A 17,884-nucleotide genomic window follows, 5' to 3' on the forward strand; every position below is an offset into this window, starting at 1 on the left:
TGTCGTAATGTTCGATCGTCATTGCGCTCGGCGTGCAATTTTGCATTACGAAATATGAATTATTAACTTCACGAAAATTGACGTAATTTTATTCGTACTATGACAATTGTACTCTGGCATTCGTTATCTGATTATGGTTGGGAAGATATAAGCGAGTAGGCTCGCAGCGAAGTCTCGAGAGAAATAAAATGGCCCGGTGAATATTATTTATTAATCCACTCGTCGCGCGAGCTCTAATTCCATTGTCATGGCGGAGCAACTTGGGATTTTAAAGAGAAGTTCGCATTCTGTCAAATGTTTGAAAATTGTTGTCAATTTTTGTCATCTTCGCCACATTCTATAGTTCATCATTCATCGCAGCCACAGTCTATTATTAATATTTTTAGAAGTGCAAGTGTCCGATCACTATTTTCTTACTAATTATTTAATTAACATTATTTAGCACTATAATATATCCACTTTGACATTATTTAACACTGTAATATATTCACTTTAACATTATTTAACTCCTTGCACTCGAGTGGCGACTCTGCGACGCCATTAAAATTGTTGTTACACGTTCCAAGATCATTTTTATAGCAACAAAGATTCGATATAAAAAATTTCATATGCATAGAATGAATTTTGTTACATAAAATGAAAATACTAGAAGCCGGAGAAATTATTTCTGATTTGCCGTTGAAGTGGCTTCGAGTGCAAAGGTTTAACCCTATAATATTACAATAAATTCAGTAAACACATCATATAGAATACGTTAAGTTACCGTAAATGGAAATACTATAGATCATTTTAAACATCGAATTAAAATAGCTCGGAGCGCGAAGGGTTAAGGGACAGTTTCGGAGACTTCGCGAACAAGCAACCTAAAGAACCTCGTAACCCGAGAATACGCGCGCTTAGAGAGCAGTCGCCTCGCTCGATTCCCACGCGCGATCGGGGGGGATACAGTTTGCCATCCGGCATTCCAAACACTCAAAACTCGGGTTAATCGGGAAGGGCCGCTTCTTCCGCTTCGTCTGTTCCCCGTCCGCGGGTGCGCGCGCGCCGGGACGACGAGGAAGAAACGGGGATCGACATAGGCTAGCAAACACGGCAAAGGCGGCGGGAGAAACGGGAGAGAAGGACGACCGCAGGAAACCGGACAAATTGAAGTGGGAAAAGGGTACGGTTTACCATCGGCAAACTCCTAGGAGCTTGCGAGTTTGCTGTTTTACCAACGATAGAATTGGGTCGAGTTTGTGAATCCGCCCTATCTATCCACGCGGTCGTTAAGCGAGGCCTAAAAAATGGACATCGTCCCGATCCTCACCGAGAAGCTGACGATTTAGGGGGGCTCTGTTAACCCTTTGCACTCGGAGCCGTTTTAACTGGAAATCTGAAGCAATTTTTCTGGCTTTATAGTATTTCCATTTTATATAACAATGTATATTTTATGGATATATAATTGACAATTATTACATATAATTAACAATTTCCAAGATACAAATTTTATTAGTATAAAGATTATTTTTGCAACGTGATAGAACAATTTTATGGTGCCTCACAGTCACCACTCGAGTGCAAAGGGTTAAAATGTCGGATGTTGAGAGGTCGAATAATATTTTATCTATTAGGTCCACCTGAAAGTTTTCACGAATTAGGCTATGTCTCAAGTTTCAATAAATATGCATATGTTCATTTGAAATATACATTAGTTTTCAAAAATGATACATTTACAAATTACCATTAAGCCAGCTAGAGGCTATAGATAATTAAATTAAATTGTATAATAAATATTATTGAATGTACGAAAAATTGATTAACAATTTTCCTAAAATTTATTTGAAAATTAACAGCAGGTCAAGGAATACTTCTCCTCATCCGCCTATTCCGTGCATTTCGTTGAACCCACGAACACCAGATATTTCGCCAGCTTCTCCAAAATCTGGACCGTTTTATTCGTCGACGCGACGCACCGCACATCGTCGGAATTGACTGAACGAGCCGACGAATCGACCGCGTAACCGATCTCAACTCTGCCCGCTAAACAAACACTCGTTTGTTGCTGCGCGATATCGAAACAACCGGGGACCCCATCGTTTCATCGAACTTTCCCTTGTAGCCGGGGTAGCAAAAAGTGTGAACACAGGGTAGGCGGTATGGGGAGAGAGAGTGAGAGAGAGAGAGAGAGAGAGAGAGCACGGGGTCGGTTCGCTGGCTCGCAACGGTTGTTATTTTATCCGGTAAAAATCCGATCGCCGCCGAGAGCAACGTTTTCGAAAAATTTCTTTTCGCCCGAAGGAACGTACGTTTCGTTCGCGCGAGCTTCCGGTCGGCGATGGGTTACCGTTAATTATACGGGAATAATCGCGCGTAAATCCTCGCCGGCCACGGACCGCGCTCCGCACACGCTGTCTCGGTCCCGGCGAAAAAATAAGGGAGGAATATAATCGTTGCCCCGGCTAAGCGTGCAATCAGCCGACAAAGGTATAACGAGATTCCCTCGACGACCGCGCGAGGACAGGATCTTGAATGTTCGTCTGGCTGTTTTGGCTTTTAAATTTAATCGAGCCGAGCGGCGACGGATGCGTCTGCCCCGACGACGTCACGGACGAACCATAAGCGCAGGGGTGAAAAAATAATTAAAATCCATCGGCGAGGCGAGTCGCGAAGGGGTGTGGCGTTATGGTGTGTAAGGTGGTGGTGGTGGTGGTGGTACGACCGGGGCCCGCTCGGAAGCAAGAATAAATACCCACCCCTAACGAGCACGGAAATTGACGGACCCGCCTCTCGAGGGTGCTCGAGGCCTCCTCCCGGTACTTGCCGCCGCGAGGTCGGAGGTCCGGCGATACACCTTTGTCCCTTGTTAAATTCCGAAAGCAACGGATATTTTACCTCTGCGCGGCCGTTCATCTTCCGCGCTCTCTTCTATCTTGGTTTTCGAAATCCCGCGCAAGAATCAAGACGCGAGGTTTTCATTATTACAATGCTCGCCGATGGTCTATATTATTTGGATATTTTCTATATGATTTGGATCAGAGAATCAAATAGTTATATTGTTAACACTTTATCGATCGTTCATTCGGCCATAAACATTTATATAATTATAGAGTAATTAAATTTAGCAACATGTTTATATTTTCATAACATTAGCATTAAACAATATTTATTTGATTAATTTCATTCGCCGTGAAAAGTATCTAGTATTTGAAAATTAATTAAATATATGTATTAAATATTAAATAGTAAGTAATTAAATTTGTCAATATGTCTATATTTTGATAACATTAGCATTAAACAATATTTATTTGATCTATATGATTAATTTTGCTCACTGTGAAAAGTATCTGATATTTGGAAATTAATTAAATATTAAATATTAACGAAATATCGGATGTTAATTGAATATTAAATGTTAACTATATATCAAATATTAATCAAGTAGTACGTATTAATTAAACGTTATATATCAAATATTGGACCTAGTTAAATATTAATGTTAATTTTATTTTGACTCAATTATATCAAAAATCGTGCTCTACGTTATTAATGGCAATTAGAGTTTTACAGCTGATTTACAAAATCCTTAACTTTCCCCAAGCTTAATAGCCTCGCGTTGCTTTTATTTAATCTTCCCGGAGTTATAAACGTTCGAAGTTCTAATTTTCCATCGGCCATTTGAAATAGTTAAAACGACCTGCTTAAAATAGTTAAAACGACCCAGTTAAAATAGTTAAAACTACGCCAGCGGATCCCGAACATTTTCATTTAAATGGAACGCTATCCTACGATCCGTGAAAGGTGTGCATTCGGTCTTGATCAATCAAACGGTAATTGTAACGACCAAAAGTAACTGAAAGCTCCCCGGTTCGCCGTACGCATCGAAGTTCCAATCCGGGGCCCCCGTCAAGTTTCGTTTCGGCTTTGCTGAGTAATTGGTCGCGGGGATCAATCAATTAGAAGTTGTCGGTATCCCCGAAATCAGAAACAATTCGGTTCCCGTCCCTCCCTCCCGGATCCACCGGCGGGCGACGCCGTGGCGCAAGCGAGATTTAATCTAGAGAGCAACAAGATTTGCTCGATAATTTCCGACAAAGGGATAAAGCCGAGGTTTCCTTTCTTCGGGGTGGCTTAGGGCGGCGAAAGAAACCGTGGAAGCGGCGGCCGCGCCGAGTCTCTCTCTCTCTCTAAGCCATTCGTCTCGTACCGGTTCTCGTTAGGCGACGTCCCGCAATTTTTCTCGCTCGACGATCCTCGACGGCGACCGAACTCGTCCACCACACTGTTCCGTCGAATCTTTAACGCCGCGTTTACTGAGATTTCTTGTACATCTATATCTACGTCCATTTGACGCGTGTTGAAAATGATAAACATTTTGTGGAAAAAGTAATTTATTTTTGAAGGAATATTGTCGTACAGGTGTAGCGGTATTAAAATATCTATAGTATGATACGGTATTTTATAAGTCCTTTAGTGAAGAGTAAAGTGTAGAGTAAATTTTAATGTTATTTTTATAATTTTTTTATATTTTTATTATAAGAGTAAATTGATTTTACTTGGCATTCTCTTCGAGTAAAAATAAACTCGGCTAGCAACATTGTCAAGTGCAGAGAATTTTGGTAATTTTAATATTAAACTTCTCGGGTTTTAGAAATAATTAACGTATTTATAAGAATGAAAAGAGTGGCAATTTATATTGAATTGTCGATATTTTAGTTTTCCGACTTGGCAGCGGCTTAACAAAATTATTTTTTCGCGTGCTGCAACGCGAGTTAAATCGAATTCGCTTGTCAGTTTATTATCGCGCGAAAATATTCTATAATATTAAAACCTGGCTAATGACACAACAAAATTCGTATCGGATCGAATAAAAGCTTAATTAGAATTGGCGTCGGTTTGCGGGGGAACGCCAACGAATTTAAATAATAATCATTTCGTTTACAAGGCGAAAATTAAAATATCAATGTGTTCGTGATTTGTATTTGGGCACGCGCGATTCGCGTACAAATGTTAATTTTTAACCGATTATATAAGCTTGTTTATGTTAACATTGCAGGTGTGTTATTTGTGAACGAATGCATTAATAAGCACCTTTTTATTTAGAAGACTGTTAACCCTTTCGCAATCGAAGTCATTTCAACTGTAAATCTAAAATAATTTTTCTGACTTATAATAAATACATTTTACGTCTTTGTTAATATAAAAATGATTTTGAAAGGTGATAGAATAATTTTACTGAGTCACCATTTGAGTGAAAGGGTTAAAAGTGCAACAGATTTACGAGTCATAGTTTTAGGTATCCATAAATTATACTAAATAATATAAAATGAAAATACAGTTGCTCGAAGGAGCTATTTTGAATCTCGACTCGAAACAACTTCGAGAAGAAAGGGTTAGCCCCGCGAAGGAAAAGCACGCGATAGCCGCGATGCAAAAGACAGCGTCGATAATTGATCGGCGCGGCACGGAGCAAGTGGAACGGGACCGTCACAGTCAGACAACGGAATCGCGCTCCGAGGTAGCGCAATACGGCGAGAGCTAAAAGGATTGCAGAATGGCGTAAAGTTAAACGTATCTGGTGTGCTTTCCTTTGCTATACCGCGGGCCCCGGGTAATATATGTGGTGATTTCGTGAAGTTACCTGTTTCACCGAACAATGGCCTCGTCGAGAGTTTCGTTTCACGGGTCCGGGGCGGCCCGCCACTTTTGAAACTTTACCAATATTTTAAGGGTCGTAGGGTGAATTGTCTCACTAGTTTCCTGAAACGGTTCTCTAATGCCTTTTGCCTGCGAACAATTCACCTGGCCGAGAGGGGGGAGTGGGGATCGAGTACATCAAGGCGGAGGTCTCAGACGCTCGGCTCCATAAGTCTTCGCTCGTGGGATTCATAGCGCGCGTCCGGCAACGTCTTCAAAGTCCATTATCTCGGCGAACGGGGCGTCGAATCTTCTTCCTTGTTCGCCGATTACGGTGAATTCCCATTGTCCATCGGATTGTAAACAAAAGTGGACAATTTTCGAAGAGGAGCTACGATTGTTGCAGCCTCGCAGTATATTTTTTACAATCATTGGTAGCCATTGGTATACAATGTTTTATAAATAATATTTCAATTTTGTCAATTTTGTCGATTATATTAATTTTGCTTTTTAAATAGAAGGTTCAATTTTTACATGATTTCTATAAATCATATAACCCTTCCACCTCCAATGCTAAAATTTACAAAAATTTCAATAGCAATCCTAATCTCTAACAAACAAATTACTTCCCGTTCAAAATACTAAATGACAAAATGCTTCATGCTAAACATCGTCCACCCAATTACTATACTTATCGCCAACCGTATCCCAAATAATAATCAACGCATATTTTAGCAACGACCAGACATGTGTTCAAGAAGTAGCCGCGTAAACCCGCCGGGTTAAAGATCCGGCAGTGTTTGTTTGCGATGGGAAAAGGGCGAAAAGCGTCGCGCTTGCATAGCTGAGCATCGGGTTGAATGGACAGCGGGGTGGTGGGTCGCGAGGGGGTCGGGAGGGAGTGGAAGTCAGGTTCGAGGAGGGCAGCTGGAGACACCGTAATCGAGTTTATCGGGCAGACTAATTAGAGGAGCGAGGATACGGGGAATAGAGCCCGAGGGAGACACTGAAGGGCAGAGATCGCCTACGCCTCGGCGTTCCTCGTCCTTACAGAGTCCTAATTGGCACGAGAATCCCGGGGCCACGTGTGCGTGTGCGTGTAATAGGTTACGCCACGCAACCGTTACTTCAATTTCTGCTCGGCGACTCGTTATTGCCCGCGATCTTCGTTCGCTCGGTGCCCAGCTCTCTCTCTCTCTCTCTCTCTCTCTCTCTCTCTCCCTTTTTCTCTCTTTGTCACTCTTCGCCTCTCTTTCCCTGTCTCTCTCTCTCTCTTTCTCTCTTTGGCTCTCTCTTTCTCTTTGTTTCTCTTTGTCAGTCTTTGCCTCTCTCTCTGTCTCTCTCTTTGCCTCTCTCTCCCTGTCTCTTCCTTTCTCTCATTGGCTCTCTCTCTCTTTCTCTCTTTAGCTCTCTCTCTCTTTGGCTCTCTTTGTCTCTCCTTGTCTCTCTTGGTCTCTCTTTGTCTGTCCTTGTCTCTCTTGGTCTCTCTTTGTCTGTCCTTGTCTCTCTTTGCTTCTCTCTCTCTCTGGCTCTCTTTGTCTCTCTTCGGCGATCTCTCGCTCTCTCTCGCTCTCTCTCTCTCTCTGTCTGTCTGTCTATCTGTCTCTCTCCTCTCTCTTTCTCTCTCTCTCCGAGTTCCTGCCTCTGTCTCTCAACCTGTCTCCGTCTCCGATTCGCAGAAAAATAAAGACTGCGATTCCCCCTAATAGGAGACGGGCCATCGCAGGCGCGACGCGCGCGCTTGCGAGTGCCGTTACCCGGCGCGCTTCACCCGCAATTTGCAAGATATCGTTCCGAAAGGACGACGCGACGGCGACGAGCGTCCAGGACAAGTTTTATCTCTTTCGTCCTTAAAGTTCGCCCGCCGAAGGGAACTACGTGTTCCTTAACTTTGCCTATTCCGGGAGCACGCCGAGTTTCATCAAAAGTGGTGTCGAACGTTCTGCGGATGTCCCTTGTTAGCCCTAACCTCGTACGGGAAGTAGCGGAACTCGAGAGAGAGAGAGAGCGAGCTTAACTTTCGCGGAAATTCCCCAACGAAATAAGAATTTCCCGTCGAACGGTTTTCGGGACGTTGTTACGCGGGGCGGGGGGAGTGGTGGGGGAGGAAACGTGTCCCGAGGCGGCGGGCGAATTTCGCGAGCCATCGGAAATTAATTTTTCGCTGGAGATCATTTTCACCGTGGTTCTGTGTTCGCGCGCGCGCTCGCTCACGCTCTCGAGATGCCGGTCTCGTGTTTCGACGGCGAGGTCGGATCGATTGATAAAGGGAAGCTGTTCGATATTCATTTACGTCGACGGCGGTCTTTCGAGGACTTACGCGCTCTCCCTCTTTCACTCTTTCTATCTCGTCCGCTCGCTCTTTCTATCTATCTCGCTCTTTCTAGCTAGCTAGCTCTTTCTATCCAGCTAGCTCTTTCTATCTAACTTGCTCTTTCTCCGTCGATTTCCTCCGGTTTCATTAAACGTGCCGTCGCTCGTTCCGCGGAGAAAGGTGTATCGCGAGTGCTCGATTACGCCCCCGCCCGGGTTCGTTCATTGGGATTCGCGGCGCGGCGATCCCGCCGGCAAAATTGCATCAATCTTTCACGTTAGATGAACCCGAAGATAAATCCGTGAACGGTCACGCGTGTGCGACCGCTGCCTATCCCGTTGTTCTATTGTCCGGAGGGGGGTGGAGGTGGAGGGAGCGGCGCGGCCCGAACGTATTATTTAGAGTCGAGTCAGCCATCGGAATCGCCCTAAATTACGCATTATCTCTTACGGGCTCGAGGAATTCCGGTTCTCTCCGCGCTCTGCTGACTCGCCTCGAAATACCATTGTCTCGCACGAGTGCCGAGATTACGCGACACGCCGTTTGTTCCTAACTAACCTATACATATACATGATCGTCCTCGAAGATCAACCCCCCCCCCCCCCCCCCCCGTCACCCCTCCGACTCCTCCTCCTTCTCCGTTTCGAACGCACCAGTTCCTACCCTCCAGGCCCGTGGCACGGCGAGAGTAGAGGCGTTCGACGGGCCGGAGCCTCCCGGCTCGTTGACTTTCTTCGGTGATTGATGACGACGCGCCGATACTAATTAGTGGGAATCGCCGGGCGCAATTACTCTTAAGATGACGGGACACACGGCACAAATTGCTGCTGCGACTCGTGCCGCGTCGCGACCCCGCCGGTCCCCACGAAAGCGAACGTATTGGCTCTCCGGTCGTCCGGGCCGCCGGAAGGGAACTCCGTCATTCTCGGTTGCGAGCGCGAGCGCGCGAACGGTCTCTGGACGAGACGTAGAATGACCTGGCCGCGCTCGCGATGACAAGTAGAACGGGGACCGGATCGATGACGAATCGACGTCACGCGGGCTGACAACCAGCCAAGTGCAGGACGGGCTCGCGTAATCGGAATTAGACGTGTCTTCGACACATAATGTATCCCCCGTTACGGGGGATATACACGCAGACTCGCGGAGCCGTTCCGCGTGTTCTAATTAACATTAATTGTGCTTCGGCTACGCTTCGCTAGACAGCTGTTTTCTATACGGAGAAATGTTTGTTTCACTTCGATTTTTCTGAAGTGTGCAGTTTGTAATTTGTTTTCGGATAAAAGTCGTTTGGTATGCAATGGATGAATTGTTGTATATATTAGTTACAAGTAGATACGTAATTAACCATTTGTTATTGTATTAAGTATATACACAGGTGTGATGCTAGTTGAAATAATTTTTCATTGAATAATAATACATTGTAAATAAAATTAAGTTGGGAAAATAATATCTATTAATTCCTTTTTTAAAGTTTAGATGTGTGTAACGCAGTAATATATTTTAATTTTATGTAATATTAAAAATAATAATAAATAGCTTTGGAACAGAATAGATTGATCAATTTAAAATACTTGTTAGCATGACATATAAATCACGTGAACAACAAAAACATGATTCTGAGTAGATGATACTAATAAATGCTAGTAAAAGATCGAACTTAAATACTAATAAAAAATAATATTTACATCGTCTAATAATTAACGAATTAAAGTTAAAAAATGTTTCCCCTCCGTTCGCGAGAATTTGTTGCAGGAGCCATATAAATGTTAACATTGCTCCAGTTATTCAAAAAGCTCGCGTCGCGCCTTACAATTCGTTGAAATAACATCGTTGTAGAAAAAATCGTTCCGCTTTGAAGAAAATAATTCATTTAATAAATTGCGCGATCGCCGTTGCACCGAGGCGTCTACCCCTTCATCGCGCTCGGTAGCACTCTCGGATCTCTCTGTTATAAAGTCTACTTAATTTATGCGTCAAGAAAGTGGAGTCCCGTAGTTGCTCGGGCATTTAAAAGATTGAAACTTTTCTTCGTTTCCTTGGAGCTCGCGCGCGCGCGCCCGCGCCCGCGCTTGACATTAAACAGAAAGTTATTTTCTTGATAAAAGAATTGTATGGAGATCCAATTTAAAAGCTTCACATTAAAAGCAAAGTTATTTCCTTAATAAAACTCGTTTGTTTCCCATCGCGATCGAACGCGCGTTCGCTTTGTATTTTCTGTAAAGCGCGCGCTTCGAAACGCAGCTACGATCGCGCGACGGCGTTCGCCGGATGTATTAACTCTCGGCGAAAAGAAAATGAAAAAAGAATCGTATTCCGCTCGGAGCAATTTCGAAGTGGAAACAAAGAACGGACCGCGATGTTCGGTTCGCGGTGCAAATTATGTCGCGCCGCGTTGCGGTAATTTTTCAGCCATTTGCGTCAGCGGCGCGTACGCGCGATTAATTCCTCCGGATTGAAAGGACGCCGCGTCGGTGCTCGCTGGCAAAAGAAACACGCGGTAGGAACAATTAATCATTGTGATAACTGCGAAGTAGCTTTGCCGCGTCGACCACTTCGGATAATGCGGTGGCCGCGAAACGATCGATGCTGAAATCGTCGCGTCCCATTCGTCTTTCCTACATGCGAAATGGGTTAACGTCGCCCTCGAGTCGTCGTCGTCGGGCCAGCTACCGATTAAATTGTAACATCGCGGGTGAAAATACCATCGCGGGTGAAAATACCATCGCACAGTGATTTCGATGATGGAACGCCGGTTGTCGCCGTGCGAGGGGGGTGGCCGATAAAAAAACGCTCATCATCCGACCGACAAAGTGTTAATAAAGCCGATATCGATCGGGCCGGATAGCGTCGGGGCGCGCAGCAGGAGGAGGAGGAGGGGGAGGGGGAGGAGGCGTGTGGGCAAGGGTCGCCGATAAACCGCGAAAAACATAAAATTAGTGACGCTTCGGTGTCGCGGTATTGCGGCTATTGCGCCGGACGATGGCAGATAATGGGCGCAAGTACGAAACAAAATTATCAACGCGGTGCGGTTCCAACTTTATCTCATTAATTATTATGCACTTTACGTTGCGCCGCGGTTGCTCACGCCGAACAACTTTTCCCGTGCGCGCCGGCCACCGCCCCGCTGCCGCTCTGCCGCCGCCACCGCCGCCGTCGTCGCTCGACGACTTTTCAAGTTTGGAGATTTATAGCGGGGGACCCCTCGGACAAGAAAGTCTGACCGAGAAGCCAAGGGGGGAACGGACGGAAAGGCGCGAGCTCGAAAGAGTTCGCCGAGTGTCAAACCGGGCGACGCCCGAGACACGCTATTTCAACGGTGGGGTAACTTTAGGCGAGCACGATTTCACGCCGCAGCAAACTGTCGCGACCCGCGTTCCCTGTCGAGCGTAAAACGCTAATGCGTCTCCCGGCCGCGCGAGTGGTCGTGCTCGACGACCGGCGAAACTCGGCCGTGAGAGCACGTGGACGGGTCCGAGAACGGGGCTGCGAGGGAACGAGCCCGTGGACAGGTACGCCTTTACACGCTGCTCGTTTTCTCTCTCTCTCTCTCTCTCTCTCTCTCTCTCTCGCGTGCTCCGCGCCGCTTCGTTCCGGTATATCTTCTGCCCGATGAAGGGACCCGTCCTCGAGACAGAATTTCCATATCCTTCTTCCTACGTACCAACTTTCCCCATATTGCTGTAACGGAACCCGGTCTCTCCTCTGTTGTAACATTCAGAAGCCCTGCCCCGCCCTGCGAGTCGCGTTCTTTAACATTTCATGGGGAAATGTTTGCATCGGGTATCGGGAATACGTCGCTGTTTTGCGTCGACTGTTTCCAAAACGCGCCTCAACTATTTATTTCTGTATAAAACACGCCATGAGCGTTGTTACGAATTTATTTATTTACTTATTTACTTATCTCGCGAGCAGGAAGAAGCTACGGGCTTGCGTAGATTATTGAACAGGTAAAAAAGGTGTTCTTGAAATAAATCAGATACTATTCCTAAAATTTTGTCTTCTTCTCATCAATATTTAACCATTTAAGTGATTTAATCACTAATTATTGCATTTAAAATATTTTAAATGCATTTAAAATATTTTAAATGCAATAGTTCGAACATCCTACAATATTTTTATTATACTATACTCCGCACAATGGCGAGCCATACTCGTCACATATTTGGCGGGAACTATTCATCGTTGATAAAATACGAATTTTTGAATTTTTGTACTATTTTCCACGCGGAATTCCCTCCGTGAAACTATTCGTCGGATCGAATAGATCGATTTTTTTTTTCGGCGCCATCATATCAATCCCGTTCAATCGTACCAGCCGCAGCAGGCTCGTTTTATTGTAAAAGTGTAGTTTCCCATCGAAAAGCCAATTTTCCATCGGAACGCAAGTTCTTCGTCGAAAAGATCTCGCGTTTCGAATCGAACAGGAAAACAAAACTACGCGAAATCGATGATCAAAGAATTGGATCGGCGAGCTTCTTGCACTTCTGTGATATAGAACCCGGCGCAGGTCCCGGACGCTAACAACTTTTTTAATTATTCATTTTGGCATCGTTAATCGTCCACAATGCGCCACGAAATCAGCCACATTCACCGTCAAAATTAATTGCTCTTGGCGCAAAGAGGCGAGAGACTGGGTGGATGGAGATGTAGATGGAGGACGAGGTGGGGGTGAGTTAAGGCAAGCTTTTCATCGAGAAAGAAATTTCCCAGCAATTAATCCCCCCCCTCCTCGGAGCCGGGTGAATCGGCGAAGGCCTAGCAATAGGGATATAGCTTTTCCCGTCCGATCCGGTGTGCGAGAGGGGGAGGGAAAAAAAAGAGTTCGGGAATTTCGCGAAACGATAAGAGAAAGTTAATATTAGCCAGGGTGGAGAGAGGTTTAAAGCGATTTTCCAGTCGGCCGGCTCCTCTCATCTTGATCTATAGAGCGTGCCGCGGAGGACGGAGCCGCGGAGGAAAGAGCAGTCGTTACAATACCGTGTAGTTCCTCCCCGGGGAGGAGACTTCTCTCCCCCCATCGACTTGGTTATCCTCTTTTCGAATCAAAGGGGGGCCCCGCGGAGTAGGTTAACTAATCAGGGATTCTGACGAGTTAGGTAAACAAAACCGGGCCGACAGCACACCTCCACCGCTTAACGCGCCCCGGAACCATTGTTCAATCTTCCATTTGCCCTCCAATCTTTCATCGCCCACGTTTTACTTCGGTGCAACGAACGCACGCACTTTTCCGCGAATTTTCTTTTAGGTTTGTTTTACAATTTAATTGATTCGACAGCGTTTGATTCTTTTAATAATTTTTTTTCTTTAATATCCGTTTTTAGAATTTTATGGGATGTATGGGATGCTGTAAGCTTGATTAGTTAAATCAAGCAAGAATATGTGAGCGTTTGTGTGATGGGTCAATTGAGGTTATGTCAAAGTTATGTCACGATTTTGTTAAGGGTTTGATCAAGTTATGTTTAAGTTATGTTCATTTGGTAGTTTTAAAGAAATTAATAGATTGACCTAAGGCTATTTAAATACGTACAACAATATTCATTTTATGAATCTGTTGATATAGTATTAATAAGATAGGTATAGTGTATAGAGTCTGCTATAGAGTATAGAGTACAGTGGACTATAGAGTATAGAGTACACTATACAGTAGACTATAGAGCATAGAGTACACCACACAGTATACTATAGAGTATACTATACAGTATATAATACACAGATGAAGGGTGGCATTTATCTATAGCTAATTTTTCAACCACTCAATCTGTCCTAAAATTTTGCACGTACCATTGTTTCATTAATTGAAAAAAAAATAAATTGGTGGAAGCTCAACTTTTAAAAATTTATAAAATTGCAATCACGCTAATGGATACCCTCTAAACAATCATATTAAATTTTTACTGCTTCCTAAAGTAAATAAATCGACGCGAGCTGCTCAAGAGCGAGCAAGTGCGAGTCCATTAACCTCAAATGGAGAACAGCGATTAGACGGAAAAGTTTTCTATGCTTTCCGGAGGGTTAATTAAGCCCTCCCTCTCTCCGCGTATCATCTTTTTACGATTCCGCTAAAACGCGGCGCAAAGAACAGTGGGGCAAGCGCGCAACGTTGGAACACTTTATTCGATTCAGGTCGGGGAGGAGAGAATTCTCTTAATTCATTTTATTGCCCGGACTTTATGCACTTTCTTTTCGCCGATGGAGAACCGGTCTCTTTGACTCGCAGCGTAACGAACGAACGGAACGAACGAACGAACGAACGAACGAACGAGAGGGGTTTCTCTGGTCCGCTTCGATTCCTCCCATAAACGTTTAATTCCGCGGGCGCGCGCGCGCGCGCGCAAGGCAAGAGAGCGGCGCGGCGAGCGTGTCAGTGTGTTCGAGATTCGCGGTGAATTTGACAGAAACCTGGGGGATGATATTACTTCCTGGCTGGAACGAAATTCATTACTATGCACATATTAAATTCCTTTTCCACTCGGTTAATTAAGACAGATTATGCGCTCTGTAATGCAAAGGCATAGTTAACGTTGCCCTTAATTTCTCCGTATAAAACGGGAACGAATCATATTAGCCTGTTCGAGGCGAACCGTCGGCGAAGAGAACGAATCCGCGGAAAAGTTACAAGGTTTTTACAATAATTAGCTTCGCATTATACGGCCGGACAGGCACCTCGAATAGTTGCGAACTGTCCGATATAGAAGCAAGAACGCCCGATGTCCCTGCGAATATAATTATTTCAATAAAAAAAGTTTATGTCGACGGTGCGTAGTATAATTGCCGTAACAATGTGACGAGGCTTCGATATTAATAATTATTGCTGGGCAACTTCTGGGGACGTGTTTTCCACTAATTTATCGGTCTAAGTGATAGATAACAGGTGCTATATGTTGTCAAATTGTTGAACGAGAGCATTTACTGTCGTGATAAGTTTCGTAACAGTTAACAAGTTAACATGAGTTTCACTATTAATTTATAATTTTTTTAATAAATCATTTTCCACTCGCGTCAGTTGACTGCAATAGTCAATTGTATAATATAATTAATTTAAAATAATTATAATTGTATAATATAATTAATATACCATAAGGACATACATCTTCTTAATAATATAGTATTCTGGATCTCCATCTGTGTACTGCTAAGTTTAGGAGAAATTTTCAAAGTGACCGTGCCCGCGATCTTACGTTTTACGGTGTGCTCACCGATCAGATATTCGCAGTTTGATTGGAAGCTATCGCGAAGTGACCGATACGCGATAAATCACGGCCAGGCGTGTAATAGGAAACGCGGCGACGATAAATCTCGTGACTCATTGAAGACGCACGGCGACAACAAATTACGGGGCCAGAGCGCCGATACCGTCTCGACAATAATGGCTCGTATACGTTCCCGCCATAGCGAAACGCTCAATTATCAGGCCACAACTAGGATTACCGCTCGAGTGAATATACATGCATCGTGATCCTTATCTTATCGGGGAACAGGGAACGTTGCTCCTTCCGCTCTCGAGGGTGGCGAGGTCGAAAGTGGAGACGCCGCTTCCACGGGGCGCGTCTCTCCGCTGCCGATCCGAGAACGGTCTCTCTCTCTCTCTCTCTCTCTCTCTTTCTCTTTCTCTCTCCCGGGGAACACAGCCCGGCCAGAAAGAAATAAAAAGGAACGAGAGACGCGAGGCGGCACGGCGGCTTGGCCCAATAGGGCAAACTACATCAAAGGAGCGCATTTACGTCTCTATTCGGCCTCTTCCTTTTCTATCTGTCGGATACTTCTCTTTCATCTCGCAAAACCCGTCGCCCTCTCCCTACCCCACGACCTTCTTACCTCCTGCCGCTTCATATTTGCACGGCGAACCGTTCGCGCAAACCGAAATACTGCCAATAAAACGGTACCCCTCCCCTCTCCACCCTCTTACAATTATGCGTTACGATCCATGGTGTATCCTCGACGACGACGACGACGACGACGAGGACGGCTCGGCGAAGGCGGCGCGAGATTGCTCCCGCACCAGTTACGGTGTTTCTTTGTGCTTTAATTTCACGTTACACCTTTCATTCCCGAGTTAAAGCGAGGTATAATAAACGGCTCGCGGAACAGTTTTCGATAAAACGGCTAATGGGCGTAATTTACCTTGTTGGCGACAGCGCCGCCTCCACGGGGCCCGCTTTTATTGCAACTTGCCTCGTATCGCGTGTACTTTGATTCCCGTACGAATTAGCGTCGGTCGTCGATAAACCGAATAAGAAAGACACGGCCGCTGTGGATTGTGATGTTAGATCGGCGCGTCTGAAATGTCGGATTTTTATGCGAGCGTATTAAATATTGCGTAAAATTTTTATTTTGGTCTTTTTATTTTATATTTGTAAGGGCTGGTTATTTAGTCATCGACAAAAGAAATATTCCTCAAGAAATGCCGTTTAAATTGCTAACATTTTTTCCAGCAGCGAAAACTCCCTAGGGAGCTATCGGGGCACAGTAATTGGCTTCCATACCCCATCGGCAAGATTGTCGCGACCGTAAACGAAAAGTATGACGAGCTCGTATACGGGGGAGAAGCGATCGGGCCGATGGGGCAGCTAGAAAATTATGAAAGACGTGCACAGACGGGCGACAAGATAATCCGTTTGGATGAGATTTGGGGGCTGGGGAGAGGGGGAGTATGGTTCCCACGGACCATGCACCGACGTGGACGATTCTCAAATGGTTGTAATCCGATCGAGGTTACCGGTCGTTGACGACAGTGGAAGTTTTAAAAGCGCCCCACAGAGATATAGTATAGTATGCACATACGCTGGAAGAACCTCTCCTCCCCTCCAACTCTGATCAAACATCTGCGCCGGCTTAATTAAACGTGGCTCACTCAGTCTTTTGGGCGACTGACGGAACGCTAACGCATTCCGGAATGTGCCCGCCATGTTTAAATTTCGACCGGTAACCCTCGAACCAGAGAAATAACGCGAGAGGGGGTGGCGAAGTCTCGATTCGTTTACGGCTCAAAGGGAGAGAGAGAGAGAGAGCCCCGTTTCGCTTTTGCGGATTATTAATAATAATCATCGCCGATATCTGTTCAGGGAAGTGGGATTAGTTCATTCAAATTTCTGTCTCATTCATCGGTCGCCCGCCTCGATGGCTATTCGTCTTTTTGAACGCGCCGAAATCGCGTTTGATTAATCAGTCGAGAGCCGTTCAATGTTTCCTGACGTATAATCAAACGAGCGGCCCATTCGACACGACGCCATGGAATATCTCGTTTATTTTTATGGTGGGTGAGAATATTGTAGGGACGAGTATTTGATTCGGAGAACGTTGTCTTCGAAATGTATTGTAATTTTTATAAATTAGGGTGCGTGTTCTTGGAATCATGAGATTAAGATAAATCGAGCGATTCGGAACACCGTTACCTTTTTTACCAGAGTTATGGTGTTTACATCAATTCTCAATTTGACTTGCATCGATTATTTAGGTTTTGTAAATTTTTAGATATCAAATCGTTCATCTGCCTCCTCGCCATTTGTTCTTGTAATTCTATTACCTTTTCTCTCAATATTTTTACTATACTTATGGTGTTTATATCAATTCCTAATTTAACTTACATCGATCAGGTTTCCTAAATTTTTACATAAATAAATCGTCCGTCTACAGTGACAATTGTCTCCGCGCAATTTGTTCTTTTAACAAAAGAATGAACGAGATGCTCGATACAAGGTGAAATTACGCGAACAAGCCGGCGCAGCGTAAACTATAATAAATGGCTGATATTTTTGAACTCGAAGATGAACGAGCAAGGTGCGATACGAATCGAGTCGCGTTATAATCCCGTCGCAGCTCGTTGTTTTTTCGGTTTGATACGAACGAGCGAGACGCTTAAGCGTTTTTATCGCCCCCCGTGTAATGAGCTCCGCGTGCAGCCGCGGCGGCGCGCTTTTAAAACGAATATGACGTAGATCGATTCCAAAGTGT

General features: G+C 44.8%; 1 protein-coding gene across 11 annotated transcripts in view; it reads left to right on the plus strand.

Moving 5' to 3' along the window:
- The window catches only part of LOC144471129 (CUGBP Elav-like family member 1-A), a 359,655-nt gene that overhangs the window by 178,858 nt on the left and 162,913 nt on the right, over positions 1-17,884 (plus strand). The gene's annotated exons all lie outside the window — the stretch shown is intronic.

This window comes from Augochlora pura, chromosome 1 (genome assembly GCF_028453695.1).
Source record: "Augochlora pura isolate Apur16 chromosome 1, APUR_v2.2.1, whole genome shotgun sequence".
NCBI classification, from domain to species: Eukaryota; Metazoa; Arthropoda; class Insecta; order Hymenoptera; family Halictidae; genus Augochlora; species Augochlora pura.